At 40.0% G+C, this 21185-nt stretch overlaps 1 pseudogene; it reads left to right on the top strand.

Annotated features, from left to right (window-relative positions):
- The first annotated feature begins 12485 nt into the window (after positions 1–12485).
- LOC118633520 lies at positions 12486–20342 on the top strand (annotated as a pseudogene).
- Positions 20343–21185: the final 843 nt, after the last annotated feature.

The raw sequence follows: 21185 nt of genomic DNA, 5'->3' as shown, positions 1-21185 counted from the left end.
TAATAGGGTTACCTTTTTATTCTAATGAGTGAACTCTGGGAGGGCGTCTCAATGACCTCTGGATTCGGGCTGGTCACCAGGAAGAACAACACACCATTAGCAGCTTGGAATTTTCAGCCCAGCCCTCCTGCTCCTGAGCAGGGAGGAGAGCTGAAAATGGAGCTAACGATCAATCTCGGCTCCGTAATGAAGCTTCATACGAATCCTAACTGTACAGGGTACAGAGAGTTTCCGAGAAGGTGAACACATCCACGTACCAGGAGGGTGACACTCCAACTCCACGGGGACAGAGGCTGTGGGCTCCGGACCCTTCCAGACCTACCTCTTTGTATGTCTTCATCTGGCTGTTTGTATCTTTTATCACGTCCTTTAAGAAACGGGTAATTGTAAGTGTCTCCCTGAGTGTGAACCACTCTAACAAATGAACGGAACCCAGGGGGACTTGTGGGAACCTCCGATTTGCAGCCAAGTCGGACAAAGTTGTGGATAAGCTGGGGATCTATTACTTGTGATTGGCAACTGATGTGGATGGGAGGAGTCTGGCGAGACTGGGGCCTCAGCCTGTGGGATCTGACACTATCTCCAGGTGGATGGTGTCAGGACTGAAATTGTAGAACACCCCGCTGATGTCTCAGAGAACTGCTTGGTGGGGGGAACCGCCACACGTCTGCTGACCAGTGTCAGAAGTGAAGTGTTCCGTGTGAAATACGGGAGGAAAACACACGAGGGAGGAAAACCAGGTAGGAGACACCTGAAGAATGATAAAAATCCGAGGCCTCGCCTACAGGGAATAGAAAGCTTCCACCAGCCAGTGGCACTTGGGTCTGAAAGATAAACAGGCCCAGGCCCAGGTGGGAGGGGCATCAGCTACAAAGGCCCAGTGGTGGAAAACAGAACACGGTGCAGAAATAATTCAGCATGGCCCAAATTCAGGGTACAAACTAGAGAAGGATAGAGGATGACACTGGAGGTGTATTAGGTAAACAGTTATATCCAAATCAGTACAGAACTGAATTTTAAAAAATATTTAACTTATTATTATTTTTTATTACAGATGTCCCTCCCCCCAAACCCCTGCTTCACCGCACAGTTGTCTGTGTCCATTGGTTATACATATATGATATAAGTTCTTTGTTTTATCGCTTTCTACCCCCACCCCCCTTCTTTTTGAGGTTTGTCAGTCTGTTTCCTACTTCAGTGTCTTTGGATCTATTTTTTCATCAGCTTATTTTGTTCATTATATTCCACAAATAAGTGAGATCATGTGATATTTGTCTTTCTCTGACTGATTTATTTTGTTTAGGATAATACTCTCCAGGTCCCTCCATGTCGTCTCAAAGGATCAGAGATCTTTCTTATAGCTGCATAGTACTTCATTGTGTATATGTACCACAGCTTTTTTATCCATTTGTCTACTGATGGGCACTTGGGATGTTTCCAGATCTTAGCCATTGTAAATAGTGCTGCTATGGACATGGGGGTACATATATTCTTCCTGATTGGTGTTTCAGGCTCTTAGGATATATTCCTAGAATTGAAATCACTAGGCCAGATGGCTGTTCAATTTTTAATATTTTGAGGAAACACCATATTGTTTTTCACAGTGGCTGTACCAGTCAACATTCCCACCAACAGTGTACTAGAGTCCCCTTTTCTCCACACCCTCACCAGCACTTGTTTAATGATTTGTTGATGGCGGCCATTCTGACAGGTGTGAGGTGATACCTCATTGTTGTTTTAATTTGCATCTCTCTGATGATTAGTGATGTTGAGCATTTTCTCAAGAACTGAGTTTGACTGTTAGTGACAAACTTCCAAAAGAATGCCTTAAACAAATAAAAGTTCTTAGTTTTCTTTTTGTTTATTCTATTTTATTATTTATTTTTCCAGCTTTATTGAGGTATAATGAACAAATAAAAATGGTTTATATTTATAGTATGCTACGTGATGTTTTGACATGTGTATATATTGTAAAATGTTTACTACAAACAAGTTAATTAACATATCCATCATCTCACATAGTTACTTTCTTTTTTATTTTTTATTGAAACAATTAGAATCTACTTACTCTCTTAGCAAATTTCAAGTATACAATACACTATTTGGGTGTGGGTTTTTTTTTCCCCTTTTAAAAATATCATTGATTTTTTTTGTTGTTGTTGTTACAGATGTTTCTCCTTTTTTACCCCATTGGCACCCTCCTCCACATCCCCCCTTCCCTGTCCCTGGCTTAGTTGTCCATGTCCATTGGTTATGCACACATGCATATAAGTTCTGTGGTTTATCTCTTCCCACCCCCACCACTAACTCTTCTGGGGATTGTCAGTCTGTACCCTACTTCCATGTTTCTGGGTCTACCATATTCTTCAGGCTGTTAAGTTCATTATATTCTGTATATAAGTGAGATCATGTAGTATTTGTCTTTTGCTGCTTGGCTTGTTTCACTTAGGTTAACTTTCCAGGTCCCCCAATGTCCTCTCAAAGAATAAGATAACTTTCTTTCTTATAGCTGCATAGTACTCCGTTGTGTATATGTACCACTGCTTTTTTATCCATTCGTCTACTGATGGACACTTGGGCTGTTTCCAAATCTTATCTATTATAAATAGTGCTGCTATGAACATGGGGGCACATATATTCTTCCTGATTGGTGTTTCAGGCTTCTTAGGGTATATTCCTAGAAGCAGGATCACTGGGTCAAATGGAAGTTCAATTTTTAATTTTTGGAGGTAACACCATATTGTTTTCCATAGTGGCTGCACCAGTCTGCATTCCCACCAGCAATGTATTAGAGTCCCCTTTTCTCCACACCCTCGCCAACACTTGTTGTTTGATGATTTGTTGATGGCTGTCATTCTGACAGGTGTAAGGTGATACCTCATTGTTGTTTCAATTTGCATCTCTGTGATGATTAGTGATGTTGAGCATTTCTTCATATGTCTCTTGGCCATTTCTATGTCCTGTTTGGAGAGGTGTCTATTCAGTTCCTCTGCTCTTTTTTTTTTTTTATCCTCACCCGAGGACATTTTTCCATTTTTTGTTCAGGTAGAGTGGGAGGGAGAGAGAGGAACAGAGAGAGAGAGAGGAACAGAGAGAGAGAGAGAAACATCGATGTGAAAGGAACACATCGAGTGGCTGCCACCCGCACAACCGACCAGGGCCGGGGACAAACTGCAACCGAGGTACGTGCCCTTAGCGGGAACCGAACCCATGTCTCTCAGGACCGCAGGCCGACGCTCTAACCACTGAGCCAAACTGGCCAGGGCCTCTGCTCATTTTTTAATTGGGTTCTTTGTCTTCCATTTGTTGAGTTGTTTGAATACTCTACATATTTTGGAAATTAACCCCTTATCTGATGTATCATTGGCAATGATGTTCTTCCATACAGTGCGCTGCCTTTCCATTTTGATGGTTGTTTCTTTTGCTGTGCAGAACCTTTTGAGTTTGATGTAGTCCCATATGTTCATTTTTTTTCCTTTGTTTCTGTTGCCTTAGGTGATGTGTCACTGGAAATTCTGCTGCGTATGATGTCCAAAAATTTGATGCCTACATTTTCTTCTAGAATTTTTATGGATCCATTGGTCACATTTAAGTCTTTCATCCATTTTGAGTTTATTTTTGTGTATGGTCTAAGTTGATGGTCTAGTTTCATTTTTTTGCATGTAGCTGTCCAATTTTCCCAACACCATTTATTAAAGAGGCTGTCCTTACTCCACTGTATGCTCTTGCCACCTTTGTCTAACATTAATTGAGCATAATGTTTTCAGTCCATTTCTGGGTTCTCTGTTCTGTTCCACTGGTCTATATGCCTGTTCTTATGCCAGTACCAGGCTGTTTTGATTGCAGTCGCTTTGTAATATAACCTGATATCTGGTGTTGTGATCCCACCTACTTTGTCCTTATTTCTCAAAATTGCTGTGACTATTCGAGGACTTTTTTGGTTCCATATGAACTTTTGAAGTATTTATTCTGGTTCTGTGAAATATATCATTGGTATTTTGGTGGAGATTGCATTGAATCTATAGATTGCTTTGGGTAATATGGACATTTTAATGATGTTAATTATTCCAATCCATGAACAAGGTATGTGCTTCCACTTTTTTATATCTTCCTGTATTTCCTTTTTCAATGTCGTGCAGTTTTCTGCAAATAGGTCCTTTACTTCTTTGGTTAAGTTTATTCCTAGGTATCTTAATTTTTTTTGCGCGATGGTAGATAGAATTGTTTTTTCAGTTTCTCTTTCTATGAGTTCGTCATTGGTGTATAGGAATGCCGTTGATTTCTTGACGTTAATTTTGTATTCTGCTACTTTGCCAAATGCATTTATTAAGTCTAGTAGATTTTTAATGGAGTCATTAGGGTTTTCTATGTATAATATCATGTCATCTGCAAATAATGACAGTTTCACTTCCTCCTTTCCAATTTGGATTCGTTTTATTTTTTCTTCATGTCTGATTGCTGTGGCTAAGACTTCCAGTACTAAGTTAAATGAGAGTAGTGAAAGTGGACATCCCTGTCTTTTCCTATTCTTAAGAAAAATGCTTTTAGTTTCTGCCCATTGAGGATGATATTAGCTGTAGGTCTTTCATATATGGCCTTTATTATGTCGAGATATGATCACTCTATTCCCACATTTTTGAGCGTTTTTATCAGAAATTGATGCTCGATTTTGTCAAATGCTTTTTCAGTATCTATTGATATGATCATGTGGTTTTTATTCTTCATTTTGTTTATGTGGTGTATCAAGTTTATTGATTTGTGAATACTGTACCAGCCTTACCTCCCTGGAATGAATCCCACTAGGTCATGGTGAATAATTTTTTTGATGTATTCCTGGATCCTATTTGCTAGTATTTTGTTCAGGATTTTGGCATCTATGTTCATCAGGGATATTGGCCTGTAGTTTTCTTTCTTTGTAGTGTCTTTTTCTGGTTTTGGTATTAGAAATATGCTGGCCTCATAGAACGAGTTTGGGAGTCTTCCTTCTTCTTAAATTTTTTGAAATAGTTTGAGGAGAATGGGTGTTAGTTCTTTTTTGAATGTTTGGTAAAACTCCCTGGTGAAGCCATCTGGGCCTGGGCTTTTGTTTGCTGGGAGAGTCTTGATTATTTCTTCAATGTCCTTACTTGTTATTGGTCTGTTCAAGTTTTCCATCTTTTTTCGGTCCAGTTTTGGGAGACTGTGTGCTTCTAGAAATGTGTCCATTTCACTTAGATTGTAGAATTTGTTGCCATACAGTTGTTCATAGTAGCTGTTAATGATCTTTTGTATTTCTGTGGTGTCGGTTGTTACTTCTCCTCTTTCATTTCTGATTTTGTGCATTTGGGTTCTCTCTCTTTGTTTCTTGGTGAGTCTAGCTAAGGGTCCATCAATCTTGTCTATCTTTTTGAGAAACCAGCTCTTTGTTACATTGATCCTTTGAATTGTTTTTTTGTTATCTATATCATTTATTTCTTCTCTGATCTTTACTATTTCCTTCCTTTTACTTGCTCTGGGGTTTTCTTTTTGTTTGCTTTCTACTTCTTTAAGTTGTGAAGTTAGACAATTAGAAATTTTCTTTGTTTCTTGAGGTAGGCCTGTAGTGCTAAGAACTTCCCTCTCAGAACTGCTTTTGCTGCATCCCATAGATTTTGTGTTGTTGTGTCTTCATTTTCATTGGTTTCCAGGAAGTTTTTAATTTCTTCCTTGATCTCCATGTTAACCCATTTATTGTTCAATAACATGCTATTTATCCTCCATATTTTCAAATGTCTTTGCATGTTCCTGTTGCAATTGATTTCTAGTTTCATGCCATTGTGATCTGAGAAGATACTTGATATGATTTCAATCTTCTTGAACTTATAGAGACTTAATTTGTGCCCTACCATGTGGTCTATCTTTGAGAATGTCCCATGTGCACTTGAGAAGAATGTGAATTCTGTAGTTTTGGGGTGTAATTCTCTATAGCTATTTATTAAATCCATTTGGTCTAGTGCTTCATTTAGAGTCTCTGTTTCCTTCCTAATTTTTTGTCTAGAGGATCTATCCAGTGCTGTCAACGGGGTGTTGAATTCCCCTGCTATGATTGTATTGCTGTCGATTTCTCCTTGGAAGTCCTCCAGAAGATTTTTAATATATTTTGGTGCTCCTATATTGGGTGCATATATGTTTATCAAGGTTTTATCTTCCTGTTGGATAGATCCTTTCAGTATTATGTAGTGGCCTTCTTTGTCTCTAGTTATGGCCTTCATTTTGAAATCTATTTTATCAGACATGAGTATTGCTACCCCTGCTTTTTTTTCCTTTCCGTTTGCTTAGAAGATTTTTTTCCATCCCTTCACTTTCAACCTATGTGAGTCTTTTGTTGTGAGGTGTGTCTCTTGTAAACAACATATAGATGAGTCATGCTTTCTTATCTAATCAGCTACTCTGTGTCTTTTTATCGGAGCATTCAATCCATTTACATTTAAGGTGATTATTGATATGTACTTATTTATTGTCATTTTTGTTTAGTTTGTTTATATTTTTCTATTTCTTCTACTAATTACAGTAGTCCTTTTAACATTTCTTGCAGTGCTGGTTTGGTGCTACTGTAGTCCCTTAGCCTATTTTTGTCTGGGAAGCTCTTTATTTGACCTTCTATTTTGAATGATAGCCTAGCTGGGTAGAGTAGTCTTGGATTCAGATCTTTGTTTTTCATGACCTTGATTATATCATGCCATTCCCTTCTGGCCTGTAGTGTTTCTTGTGAGAAGTCAGCTGAGAGCCTTATGGGGTTTCCTTTGTAAGTAACCTGTTGCTTATCTCTTGCTGCTTTTAGGATTCTTTCTTTGTCTATAATTTTTGGCATTTTAATTACTATGTGTCTTGGTTTGGGCCTGTTTTAGTTCTTCTTACTTGGGGCTCTCTGTGTTTCTTGAACCTGAATGCCTTCTCTCTTCACCAAATTAGGGAAGTTTCTGTCACTATTTCTTTGAATATATTCTCTAAACCTTGCTCATTTTCTTCTTCTTCGGGGACTCCTATGATGCAAATATTATTACGTTTCCAGTTGTCCCACAGTTCTCTTAAGCTGTCTTCCTGTTTTTTAATCGTTTTTTCCTTTTCGTTTTCTGATTGGTTGATTTCTTTCTACCCTGTCTTCTAATTCACTGATCCGGTCCCCAGCTTCGTCTCCTCTGCTTTTTAGACCTTCCAATGTGTTCTTCATTTTTGATATGTCATTTTTATCTTTTCTTGGTGGTTTTTTAATTTCTAATTGGTTTATTTTCAGCATCTCTATGTCCTTACTCATGCTGTTGAGCTTCCTCAAGATCATGGCTCTGAATTCTAGCTCTGTTAACTTGCCTAATTGCTCCACATTAATCTCATCTTGGGTGGAGGTCTCTTGTTCTTTCATTTGGCTTTTGTTTCTGTGTTTCACCATTATGGCTATCACAGTGTGCTTTGGAGCCTGCCAAGTTTTCTCTGTGGGTGTTGGTGTTCTGCTGTTTGTGGCTCCCTCTCCTGGGTTTAGATAAGAGAGGGAGGACCCATGTTAAATACCATTGACAAGTCTTACTTTCCTGGTTAAAGTTGCTAGCCCAGGAAAGGTACTGTTATCCTCTAGCTTTTTGCCTGGAGGCTAGCAATGGAGGTTACTTGATGAGTTTTGGGTTGTCAGTTGATTGAAAAACTCTCTCAGGTGCTCAGCACAAGGGGCTTTCACGAGGGTGGGGCAGATGCTGGTTGTTAATGAGCCTCAATTAGCACTTCAATGGCCCACAGGCTGGGGTTGGATCTCCGAGGGAGGGACTGCTGCCTCTCCCCAGAGCCCTGGGAAGGAGCAAGATGGCCACCGTCCTGCGTGGCCTAAACTCAGCAAAAGCTCTGAGCACCCTTGAAATCCCGTGTGTCCCCACACAGTTCCAGTCCAGTGCGCCCTCCCTCTGCCGGAGCCCAAGGTGAGTGGCTGTGGCTATTTTAGCGTCTCTCCTGGCTCTGTGCTGTGGAGCCGCTTGGGAGTGTAACCCGCAGGCTCTGCTCACAGCCAAGGTGGCTGCTGTCTCTGGGCTCCCAGCCCCCATCTCATACCTTCACAATCGTACCAGGATCAAGTCAGTGTCTCTGGTTACATGGTCCTCGCAAGCTGCTTTGCTGTTGCTTTTTCCTGTCGATTTGTCTGTGTTATAGTTGTAATTCCAGTTTGGTTCTGGGAGACAGTCTTTGTAGCTTCTGTTCATTCTGCCACCATTTTTGAATCCTCAACAATATCATTGATTTTAAAGAGAGAGAGGAAGGAAGAGAGAGAGAGAGAAACATTGATTTGTTGCTCAACTTATTTATGCATTCACTGGTTGCCTATTGTATGTATCCTGACCAGAGATCGAACCCACAAACTTGGTTTATTGGGGTGACACTCTAACCAACTGAGCTAACTGCCAGGGCTTATGCTATTTTTTAACTAGAATCGCCCTGTAGTACATTAGATCCCCAGAACGTATTCATCCTATATATCTGAAACTATGTACCCTTTAAAAACTTCTATTTTTTTAATGGAATAACTCTCAGAGTAGACAGTTTAGGGCTGGTACAGAAGCACCATAGTACTTCTCATGGTCCTTCTATTATTCAGCTCAGCACCCTTAGAGTGTACTTGACCCTGTGGTCACAGGATGGCTACTTCACCTTCAGCATCTCATCTGCATTCCAAATGGGATGAAAATGAAGGCAGAAAACTAACGTTATGTACCAGCCAAATCTACCTACCTTTTCTAGAAATCTCACTGGCCAGAACTATGCCACATGTCCCCAACAAAAGCAACAGCTGCTGTAGAGTCTGGCAAATAGAGTTGGGCTCATTGCTACCCTGAACTACCAGGGCTCTGGTCCTAAGGGAGATGAGGCAAAGGGATTCTGGGTAGATGATCATCCATGTGTGCTCCAGCAGGTCATTGAGAACCTAGTATGCCCCAATGTAAGTTAAAGCTCATCCCTCTGGCAATAGGGAAGGAAAGGTCTGAAAGAGTTTAAATAGAAACAAGAAAATGAAAAAATACATATTTCAGAATGTCCTAAAAATTGAATAAAGTGTGGATTGGGGATGAGGAGAAAATAAAGCTGGAGACAAGAGGCTGTTGGAGGAAAGGCCAAAATTTAGACTATGATAATAGAATGAAAAGGTTTGAAGTAGGTTGAGTAGTATCCCCCACTTCAATACATGATCACTCAGAATCTCAGATAGTGACCTCATTTGGAAACAAGGTCTTCGCAGGTGCAATCAAGGTAGGGATCAATATGAGATCACACTGGATTAGAGTGGGCCCTAAATCTAATGAAAGTGTCCTTATGAGACATAAAAGGATATATACAGTGACACAGAAGTTGATGTGAAAATGGAAGCAGAGATTGGAGTGATTTGTCTACACTATCTTTACTCCATTGTATGCTCTTATCTCTTCTGTCAAATAGTAATCGACCATATTGCTGTGGGTCAATTTCTGGGGTCTCTGTTCTGTTCCATTGATTTTACACCTGTTCTTGTGCCAGTAAAAGGCTGTTTTGATTACAGTAGCTTTGTAGTATAGTTTCATATCTGGTACTGTGCTCCCTCCAACTTTGTTGTTCTTTCTCAAGATTGCAATGGCTATTTGGGGTCTTTTTTGGTTCTATAAATTTTTGCAATTTTCTAGAACTGTGAAATATGCCATTGGTACTTTTAATAGAGATTGCATTGAATCTATAGATTGCTTTGGGTAGTATGGACATTTTAATGATGTTGATTCTTCCAATCTGTGAACACGATATATACTTCTTCCTCTGTTTCCTTTTTCAATGTCCTATAGTTTTCCAAGTACAGGTCTTTTACCTCTTTGGTTAAGTTTATTCCTAGTGGTATTGAAAAAAATTGGACAGGTACATGCAAAAAAAATGAACCTAAACCACCACCTTACACCATACACAAGAATAAACTAAATATGGATAAAATACTTAAATATAAGTCACGAAACCATAAAATTTCTAGAAGAAAATGTAGGCATCAAAATCTCAGACATCACACATAGCAGAATTTTCACTGATACATTGCCTAGGGCAAGAGAAACAAAGGAAAAATGTAATAAATGGGACTACATCAAACTAAAAAGCTTCTACACAGCAAAAGAAGCCATCAACAAAATGAAAGAGGAACCAACTGAATGGCAGAACATATTTGTCAATGATACATTTGATAAAAGGTTAATTTCCAAAATATACAAAGAACTCATACAACTCAGCACCAGGAAGACAATCCATTTTAAAAATCAGCAAGGGACCTAATAGACACTTCTCCAGAAAGGACATAGAGACAGCCAATAGATGTATGAAAAAATGCTCAACATTGCTAATTATCAGACAGATGCAAATTAAAATGACAATGAGGTATTATCTCCTCACACATACCAGAATGGCTACCATCAATAAATGAACAAACAAGAAGTGCTGGCAAGGATGTGGAGAAAGGGAAACCTTAGTGCACTGCTGGTAGGAATGCAGACTGGTGCAGCCACTGTAGAAAACAGTATGGTGTTTCCTCAAAAAATTGAAAATGGGCCCTGGCCAGTTTTGCTCAGTGGTTAGAGAGTTGGCCCGCAGTCCAAAGAGTCACAGGTTCGATTCCTGGTCAAGGGCATGTTCTTTGGTTGTGGTTTCTCCCTGATGCTGGTCAGGTCGTACGGGAGGCAACCAGCCGATGTGGCTCTATCACATCGATGTTTCTCTCTGTCTTTCTTTCTCTCTCCCACTCTATCTGATGATAAAAAATAAAAGAAAAATTTAAAATGGAACTGCCTTTTTACCCAGCAATCCCATTTCTGGGAATATATCCTTAGAATCCTGAAACACCAATCATAAAGAGTATATGCACCCCTATGTTCATAGCAGTGTTATTTATAATAGCTAAGATCTGGAAACAGCCCAAGTGCCCATCAGTAGATGAGTGGGTAAAGAAAACTCTGGTACATATACACAATGGAACACTATGCAGCTGTAAAAAAGGAGCTCTTACCCTTTGAGCCAGCATGGATGGACCTGGAGACTATTATGCTAAGCCAAATAAGCTAGTTAGAGAAAGACAAATATCACATTATCTCACTTATATGTCTAATGAACAAAATAGGTCCACAGATATGGATGTATGGAACAGAATAACCAGATCTCAGTGGAGAGGGTGGGGAGAGGACAGGAAGAGAGTAACCAAAGAATATATATGCATATATATATAACCCATGGACATAGACAATAGTATAGGGAAGGCCTGGGGTGGGGTGGGGTGGGGTGGGGTGGAGGGGGGCAAAAAAGGGAAAAAATGAGAGACATCTGTAATACTTTCAACAATAAAAAAAAAAAAAAGCCAACTGTGCATGAGTGGCAGTTCAGAAACATCAAAGATTGCTGGGAAATCACCAGACACGAGGAGACAAGCATAGAACAGTTTTCCCTCAGAGCTTCCAGAAGGAACCAAGCTTGCTGACACCTGAGAGAATACATTTCTGTTGTTTAAGCCATCCTGTTTGTGGTAGTTTGCCACAGGGGTGCTGGGAGCTAATATACAATTTAAAGAAACATTAAGGAGACTGAATCAACAAGACTGAATGGACATGAGGGAAGATGCCCTAGTTTCTGGTTTGGTTCACTGGGCGAATGATGGTGCTTTCAATGCGATGAGGAACACACAAGCACAGAACTGGGAGAGAAAAAAAGGCTTAACGGTAGACAAGTTGCTTTGAGGGAGCCTCAGGGACATGGAGGTACAGGCTGGGACAGCGTCCACATGAAGCAGCACTTGAAGCCATTAGAGCGGATCTCGCCTGCACGTTGCCTAACACTTTCCCAGGGGGCTGAGACTTGTACATGTGAAGCAATTCAGGAACATTCCACAAAAGAATGAACTAACCTGCCAAATTGCGGACCTTCAGTATTTCAGGAAGCTCAAATTAGAAGAAATTAATGTAAGGTGGAAAGATGGCCCATGTTTCTATGCTAATGAGCAGGGTTGTTTTATCTTTATTATTTGTTGGCACAAATCTGCAGAAGCCTCTGGCCAAACAGGCTGTCCCAACTCAAAGACTAGTTTTCATCATACAAATGCTCACAGAATGTTAGAACCGGAAAGGACACATTCGTCCAAACCCCCACCTCACCCCCATCCTTACATACAGAAAAGCAGCAGCTTTGAGGGAGGACTTGCCCAAAGTCAATAAGAAGACCAGGTGAGATCCCAGCACAGGCTTGGCCTCCACCCTGAAACTCAAATAATAAAGTAAATTGTAAAAAAACTTCATCCAAAGGAAAATGAGGTGTGGTTAGATCTATAAAAAATGGATTGATAGAAAAATGAGCAGATGAAAATACTGTCATGCTCTATAGCCAGAAAGACCAGTTTCCAATCCAAATTCCATGCAGGCATATCACTAAGGATGTTTATGGTTTTATGAAATATCAGCAATGAGAAAAGTATTGGTTGGCAGGCTTGCCTTGGGCCAGGCAAGATGGTGGCCACAGAGACCAAGTCTGTCCCACTGACCCTCGAATCACTCCCAACGATGCTTTGCTCCTCATCTGATCTTCCTGGGACTACCAGGACCTAATCAATTGTTGCTAGGTCAGTGGAAGACTTAGCCAGCTAGCAAATCATGATTCTCTGTGCAGAAAACTTTGCAAAAAATACTGGCTGATGTCTGAGGAAGAGAAAACATACAAATATCAGTTCATTGATATTTACTTTGATGTAGGAAGATACATTGACCATTATGCTGCTATTAAAAAGGCATAGCACCCTGGCCAGTTTGGCTCAGCAGTCAGAGCCTTGGCCCATGCACCACAGAATCCATTTTGATTCCCTGTCAAGGGCATGTACCTGGGTTGCAGGTTCGATCTTCAGCCCTGGCTAGGGTCATAGAGGATGCAGCCAATTGATGTGTCTCTTTCACATCAATGTTTCTGTCTCTCTCTCTCTCCCTCTCTCTCCTCCACCCCCCCTCCCCCCGCCACCCTTTCTCTTTCCCTCCCTCCCTTCCACTCTATCTAAAAATCAATGGAAAGAAATGCAAAAACGGCGGTGGAGTGAATGGAAGTTACACAGATGATCTCCCACAACCAAACAGGAATTACAACTAAAATAAAGACAAATCATCGAAAAAAAGCAACAGAAAAGCAGCGGCACAGGTCCATATAACCACTGGTAGGATCTGCAGAGGCGCAAGAAGCTGGTGGGCTGGGAGCCCACTAACAGCAGCGGTCGTAGCTGTGAGCAGCGCCCTCCGGGATAAAATACTAAGCTTGCTCCACAGCGCAGAGGGCTGGAACAGAGCACTGCATTGGCTACAACCATTCACCTGGGGCTCCAGCAGAGGGAGGGCACACTGGACTGGAACTCTGTGGGGACAGCCAGGATTTGGAGGGTGCTAAGAGTTTCTGCTGAGTTGTGACCACAAAGAACAGTGGCCAGCTTGCTCCTTCCCAGAGCTGTGGGGAAAAGCAGCAGCCTGTCCCTCGGAGATGCCTCTCCTTCCAGGTGAGGCAAAGAGATGCAAATTGAGGTTCACTAACAACCAGCATCTGTCCCACCCTCTGGAAATCCTCTTATGCAGAACACCAGGGCTACATTCCAAGGTCCTGAGTAACTGAGACTAATGGCCTCCAGGCAAAAAGCTAGAGGATAAATGAACCTTTCCTGGGCTTGCAAATCTACCGAGGAAAGTAAGACTTGACAGTGGTGTTTAACGTGGGTCCTCCCACACTCATCCAAACCCAGTAGAGGGAGCCACAAACAGCAGAATACCAACACCCACAGGAAAAATTTGGCAGGCTCCCAAACCCACTGAAATAGCCAAAATGGTGAAACAAAGAAACAAATCCCAATTGAAAGAACAAGAGAACTCTATTAAAGATGAGATAAATGAAATGCAGTTAAGCAAATTATCAGAGGTAGAGTTCAGAGCCATGATCTTGATGAAGCTCAACAGCATGAGTAAGGACATTAGCACCATGAGTAAAGATATAGACACACTGAAAACCAACCAAATGGAAATAAACAATGACATAGCAGAAATTAAGACACATTGGAAGGACTAATCAGCAGAGTAGAGGAAGCTGAGGATTGGATCAGTGAATTAGAAAACAGGGAACAAAAAAATCAACCAATCAGAAAACAAAAAGGAAGAAAACAATTAAAACACAAGAAGATAGCTTAAGAGAACTGTGGGACAACTGGAAACATAATAACATTTGCATCATAGGAGTCCCTGAAGAAGAAGATAATGGGCAAGGGTTAGAGAATATATTTGAAGAATAGTGACAGAAAACTTGGTGAAGAAGAAGGCATTCAAGTTCAAGAAGCACAGAGAGCCCCAAGTAAGAACCCAAATAGGCCCACACAAAGACACATAATAATTAAAATTCCAAAAATTAAAGACAAAGAGAGAATCCTAAAGGCTGCAAGAGATAAGTAATAGGTTACCTACAAAGGAGCCCCCATAAAGCTGTCAGTTGACTTCTCAACAGAAACACTACAGGCTACAAGGGAATGGCATGATATAATCAAGGTCATAAAAAAACAAGGTTCTGAATCCAAGGCTATTCTATCCAGCAAGGCTGTCATTCAAAATAGAAGGTCAAATAAATAGCTTCCCAGACCAAAAAAAAAAAAAAAAACTAAGGGAATACATTAGCACCAAACCAGAACTGCAAGATATGTTAAAAGGACCACTGTAATTAGTAGAAGAAATAGGAGAAAAATATAACCACATTAAACAAAAAAGGCAATTAATAAGTACATATCAATAATCACCTTAAATGTAAATGCATTGAATGCTCAGATAAAAAGACACAGTGTAGCTGACTGGATAAGAAAGCATGACTCATATATATGTTGTTTACAAGAGACCTACCTCACAACAAAAGACTCACATAGGTTGAAAGTAAAGGAATGGAAAAAATCTTCCAAGATAACAGAAACAACAACAAAAAAAAGCTGGGGTAGCAATACTCATATCTGATAAATTATATTTCAAAATGAAGGCCAAAACTAGAGACAAAGAAAGCCACTACACAATATTGAAAGGATCTATCCAACAGGAAGATAAAACCTTGGTAAACATATATGCACCTAATATAGGAGCACCAAAATATATTAAAAATCTTCTGGAGGACTTCCAAGGAGAAATCGACAGCAATACAATTATAGCAGGGGACTTCAACACCCCGCTGACAGCACTGGATAGATCCACTAGACAAAAAATTAGCAAGGAAACAGAGACTCTAAATGAAGCACTAGACCAAATGGATTTAATAAATAGCTATAGAGAATTACACCCCAAAACTACAGAATTCACATTCTTCTCAAGTGCACATGGGACATTCTCAAAGATAGACCACATAGTAGGGCACAAATTAAGTCTCTACAAGTTCAAGAAGATTGAAATCATATCAAGTATCTTCTCAGATCACAATGGCATGAAACTAGAAATCAACTGCAACAATAACATGCAAAGACATTTGAAAATATGGAGGATAAATACCACGTTATTGAACAATGAATGGGTTACCAAGGAGATCAAGGAAGAAATTAAAAACTTCCTGGAAACCAATGAAAATGAACACAAACAACACAAAATCTATGGTATGCAGCAAAAGCAGTTCTGAGTGGGAACTTCATAGCACTACAGTCCTACTCAAGAAGCAAGAAAAATTTCTAATTGACTGTCTAACCTCACAACTTAAAGAACTAGAAAGCAAACAAAAAGATAATCCCAGAGCAAGTAGAAGGAAGGAAATAGTAAAGATCAGAGCAAAAATAAATGACATGAAAACCAAAAAAAAAAACAATTCAAAGGATCAATGAAACAAAGAGCCTGTTTTTTGAAAAAATAAACAGGATTGATGGACCCTTAGCTGGACTCACCAAGAAACAAAGAGACTGAACCCAAATACACAAAATCAGAAATGAAAGAGGAGAAATAATAACTGACACCACAGAAATACAAAGGATTGTTAATAGATATTATGAACTATTACATGGCAACAAATTGGACAATCTAAGCAAAATGGACAAATTTCTAGAAACAGATAGTCTCCCAAAACTGGACAGGGAAGCGATAGAATACTCGAACAGACCAATAACAACAAAGGAAATTGAAGAAGTAATCAATACTCTCCTAGCAAACAAAGCCCTGGCCCGGATGGCTTCACAGGGGAGTTTTACTGAACATTCAAAGAAGAACTAATACCTATTCTCCTCAAACTATTTCAAAAAATTTAAGAAGAAGATAGACTTCCAAACTCGTTCTATGTGGCCAGCATTATTCTAATTCCAAAACCAGAAAAAGACACTACAAAGAAAGAAAACTGCCGGCCAATATCCCCAATGAACATAGATGCCAAATCCTGAACAAAATACTAGCAAATCAGATCCAGCAATACATCAAAAAAATTATTCACCATGACCAAGTGGGATTCATCCCAGGGGTGCAAGGCTGATACAATATTCACAAATCAATAAATGTGATACACCACATAAACAAAATGAAAGATAAAAATCATATGATCATATCAATAGATGCTAAAAATAGCATTCGACAAAATCTAGCACCCATTTCTGATAAAAACGCTCAGAAATTTGGGAATAGAGAGATCATATCTTGACATAATAAAGGCCATATATGAAAGACCTACAGCCAACATCATACTCAATGGACAAAAACTTAAAGCATCTCCCTTAAGAACTGGAACAGAACAAAGATGCCCACTTTCGCCTGTCTTATTTAACATAGTACTGGAAGTCTTAGCCATAGCAATCAGACATGAGAAAAAAATAAAAGGGCTCCAAATTAAAGAAATAGGAAGTGAAACTGTCATTATTCGCAAATGACATGATATTATACATAGAAAACCCCAAAGACTGCATCAAAAATCTACTAGACTTAATAAATGAATTGGGTAAAGTAGCAGGATACAAAATTAACATCAAGAAATTCTCACACACCAATGATTAACTCACAAAAAGAGAAACTAAAAAAACAATCCCATTTAGCATTACAGCAAAAAAAATTAAGATCCCTAGGAATAAACTTAACCAAAGAAGTAAAGGACCTATTCACAGGAAACTACAGGACATTGAAAAAAGAAATAGAGGAAGATATAAAAAAGTGGAAGCACATACCTTGTTCATGGATTGGAAGAATTAACATCATTAAAATGTCCATACTACCCAAATCAATCTATAGATTCAATGCAATCCCCATCAAAATACCAATGACATACTTCACAGAGCCAGAACAAATACTTCAAAAGTTCATATGGAACCAAAAAAGACCCCGAATAGCCACAGCAATCTTGAAAAAGAAGGACAAAGAAGGCGGGATCATGGCACTGGATATCAGGTTATACTACATAGCTGCTGTAATCAAAACAGCCTGGTACTGGCACAAGAACAGGCATATAGATCAATGGAATAGAACAGAGAACTCATAAATGGACCCAAAAAATTATGCTCAATTAATATTCAACAAAGGGAGCAAAGCATACAATGGAGTAAAGACAGCCTCTTTAATAAATGGTGTTGGGGAAATTGGACAGCTATGTGCAAAAAAATGAAACTAGACCATCAACTTACACCCTACACTAGATAAGCTCAAATTAGATAAAAGACTTAAATGTGACTCGTGAATCCATAAAAGTTCTAGAAGAAAATATAGGCAACAAAATTTCAGACATCATACGTAGCAGAATTTTCACTAATACATGATGTAAGGCAACAGAAATAAAGGAGAAAATGAACGCATGGGACTACATCAAACTCAAAAGCTTCTGCACAGCAAAAGAAACAACCACCAAAATGGAAAGTCAACCCACTTTATGGGAGAACATCATTGCCAATGATATATCAGATAAGGGGTTAATTTCCAAAATATATAGAGTACTCATACAACTCAACAAAAGGAAGACAAAGAACCCAATTAAAAAATGGGCAGAGAAACTAGATGCCTGTCCATACAGGACATACAAATGGCCAAGAGACATATGAAAAAATGCTCAACATCACTAATCATCAGAGAGATGCAAATTAAAACAACAATGAGGTATCACCTCACACCGGTCAGAATGGCCACCATCAACAAATCATCAAACAAGTGTTGGCGAGGGTGTGGAGAAAAGGGGACCCTAGTATACTGCTGGTGGGAATACAGAATGGTGCAGCCACTATGGAAAACAATATGGTGTTACTTTAAAAAATTAAAAATTGAATTACCATTTGACCCAGTGATCCCGCTTCTAGGAATATACCCTAAGAAGCCTGAAACACCAATCAGGAAGAATATATGTATCTCCATATCCACAGCAGCACTATTTACAACAGCTAAGATCTGAAAACAGCCCAAATGTCCATCAGTAGACAAATGGATAAAAAAGCAGTGGTACATATGCACAATGGAGTCCTATGCAGGTGTAAAAAAGAAAGATCCCTTATTCTTTGAGACAACATGGAGACCTAGAAAGTATTATCCTAAGCAAAATAAGTCAAGCAGAGAAAGACAAGCATCATATGATCTCACTTATTTGTGGAATATAATGAACATAACAGTCTGAAGAACAGGGTAGTCCCAGAGACTTGGAATTAGGGTACAGACTGACAATCCCCAGAAGGGAGGGTGTGGGGAAGAGATAAACCACAGAACTTATATGCATGTATACATGAAGAATGGACATGGACAACAAAGCTGGGGACAGGGTGAGGAGGGATGGGGAGGAGAGTGTCAGTGGGGGAAAAAGGAGAAATATCTGTAACATACATACATACATACATACATACATAAATATTTTTTAAAAATCAATGGAAAAATATCCTCAGGTGAGGATTAACAAAACAAAACAAAATGACCTGGTATGCCCTGGCTGGTTTTGGTCAGTGGTTAGAGCATCGGCCTGCAGACTAAAGTGTTTTGGGTTGGATTCCGGACAAGGGCACGTATCTGGGTTGCAGGTTTGATCCTCAGCTCTGGTCGGGTTTGTGCAGGAGGCAGCCAATCCATGTGTTTTTCCAATCGATGTTCTCTCTCTCTCTCTCTCTCTCTCTCTCTCTCTCTTTCTCTCTCTCTCCCTTTCTCCCTTCCACTCTATCTAAAAACCAATTGAAAAATATACTTGGGTGAGGATAAAAAAAGAAATGGATAAAATAAAAAGGCCTGATATGATCTCAAGAAATATATGGAGCCGGCTGTCCTCAGATAGTTTTGTCCCTGCAAGAAGGTGCTAGAGGAAGACCTAGGTGCTGTGGAAGCTCAGATCAGTTGCCGGCTTCCTGATGATTATTGGTGTTCACATCGGATCCACACAGGCAGAGTTAGGGGTTCCTGGATTGTTGGGAAGTATAGCACTGTCTAATCACTATTGTTCTGAGGATTTGTTGCAGGTTCATACAGCTGCTGGAGGCTTCCAACAGGGACAGGACTGAAATACTGCATCCTTTTAACTTTTTGCATACAAACTGTTAACTGGTTTGAGTCAGTACATAGTAGTAAAAGCGCAGAGTCGAGACAAAAATGAAGTTTCCTACCAATGTCCACACCAAATGGCTCTGAAGCCAGCTGCTACTGATGTGTTTATCACAGGTGCTACTTTTACTGACTGGTTTACTTCTCTGTCCCAGTGTTGGGTCAGGTGTCTTCCCTATCGTCACAGACCAAATTTTCTGATGTGTTCATGATCCAGCGTGTGCACCAAGGGTGGGAAATGTTACAGGTTCAGTTTCCACTTCGATTCTGCCAGAACTTGGCTCTGTACATTAGCTCTCCCACTATTTCTTTCCCATACCAAATTAGGGCTGAAATGTCAAAGGATGCTCTTCCTGAGAAGGCGTTCAGTTGGATAGTCACTGCTGGAGAACAACAAATGCTAAGGGTGGTGGAGAAGTTCAAGGACCTGGAGCAGTCGGAGGATTTCCAATCATCAGCCTCGGTTGGGTACATGAATGCACAGTTGTACCACATTCTCTACAACATCGGAATATATGGGGAGATATACCTTCCACTCTCTTTACTTTAAAGACGAGAACTTTAATGTCACCCTTCCACAGTTCCAGGAGCACGTCTGACATGCAGGGTGTCAACAGCTCGGTTGGAATTAGGTCCTAATGAATATGAAGAGATGGAAGAGGGAGAAGAAGAGGAGGAAGACAATGGTAATGATGTGGCAGATATGGATGAATCTGATGAAGATGACGAGGAGGAGAGGCCGAGGGACTATTTGATCTGCCCATTCACAGACACTGTTACTTGCACCTTGTTCTTTTTTCTTTTTTTAAGCAAGCCTCTGATGATGGAAGCACTGGAATGAATCCAGCCTGTTAAATAGATTTCTGAATAATGTAAATAACTAAACTGTTCTCAGTGTATAGCCAGAAAACTAGCATATTGTTCTAGGCCCTGAGTTCTATGCGACTCTTCATTAGGAATTGGATCGTTTGGATTTACTTTGTGGTTTTTGTTTGTGTGTTTTTAAAATGTGTTTTTATTGATATTTAGAGAGAGAGGAAGAGACAGAAATACTGATGAGAGAGAAACATGGATCGGCTGTCTCCTGCATGCCCCCAACGGGGGATCAAGCCTGCAGTCCTGGATGTGCCCTGACTGGGTATCGAACAAGCAACCTCTTGCTGCATGGGATGGCGCTCAACCAACTGAGCCACGTTGGCCCCACAAGGGTTTCCTTTGCGTTTTTGAGGTAGAGGACAAAATGGAAATTTTTTTCTTTTTTTTTTTTCTAGAAGCCAGTAAAGGGGGTGGGGGGATAGTTCTCTAGCTAAGGAATAGACATCTCTTCGTCTAAAAAAATATTTTATACTTACAGCCCTGGCCGGTTTTGATTCCTGTCAAGGGCATGTACTTCAGTTGTGGTTCAGTCCCCGGCCCTAGTCGGGGTCATGTGGGAGGCAACCAACCAATGTGTCTCTCTCACATCGCTGTTTCTTTCTCTTTCTCCCACTCACAAGCTATCTGAATATAAGTGGAAAAATATCCTCCGGTGAGAATTAAAAAAAAAATTTATACTTATAAAAATATGGAAGTGGGAGGGAATCGTTTTGACTATGGATTTAAAATATAGTGGATATACCTACCCAAGGATAGAGAGATACTATGTAACAGAAAAGTTCTGTGAAAAGGCTTCTTGCAATTGTCAGTTATTTAGAAATG

This window comes from Molossus molossus, unplaced genomic scaffold (genome assembly GCF_014108415.1).
Source record: "Molossus molossus isolate mMolMol1 unplaced genomic scaffold, mMolMol1.p scaffold_m16_p_18, whole genome shotgun sequence".
Taxonomy (NCBI): domain Eukaryota; kingdom Metazoa; phylum Chordata; class Mammalia; order Chiroptera; family Molossidae; genus Molossus; species Molossus molossus.
The sequence above is the reverse complement of the archived record's forward strand: the minus strand, read 5'-3'. Positions and strand labels throughout refer to the sequence as shown.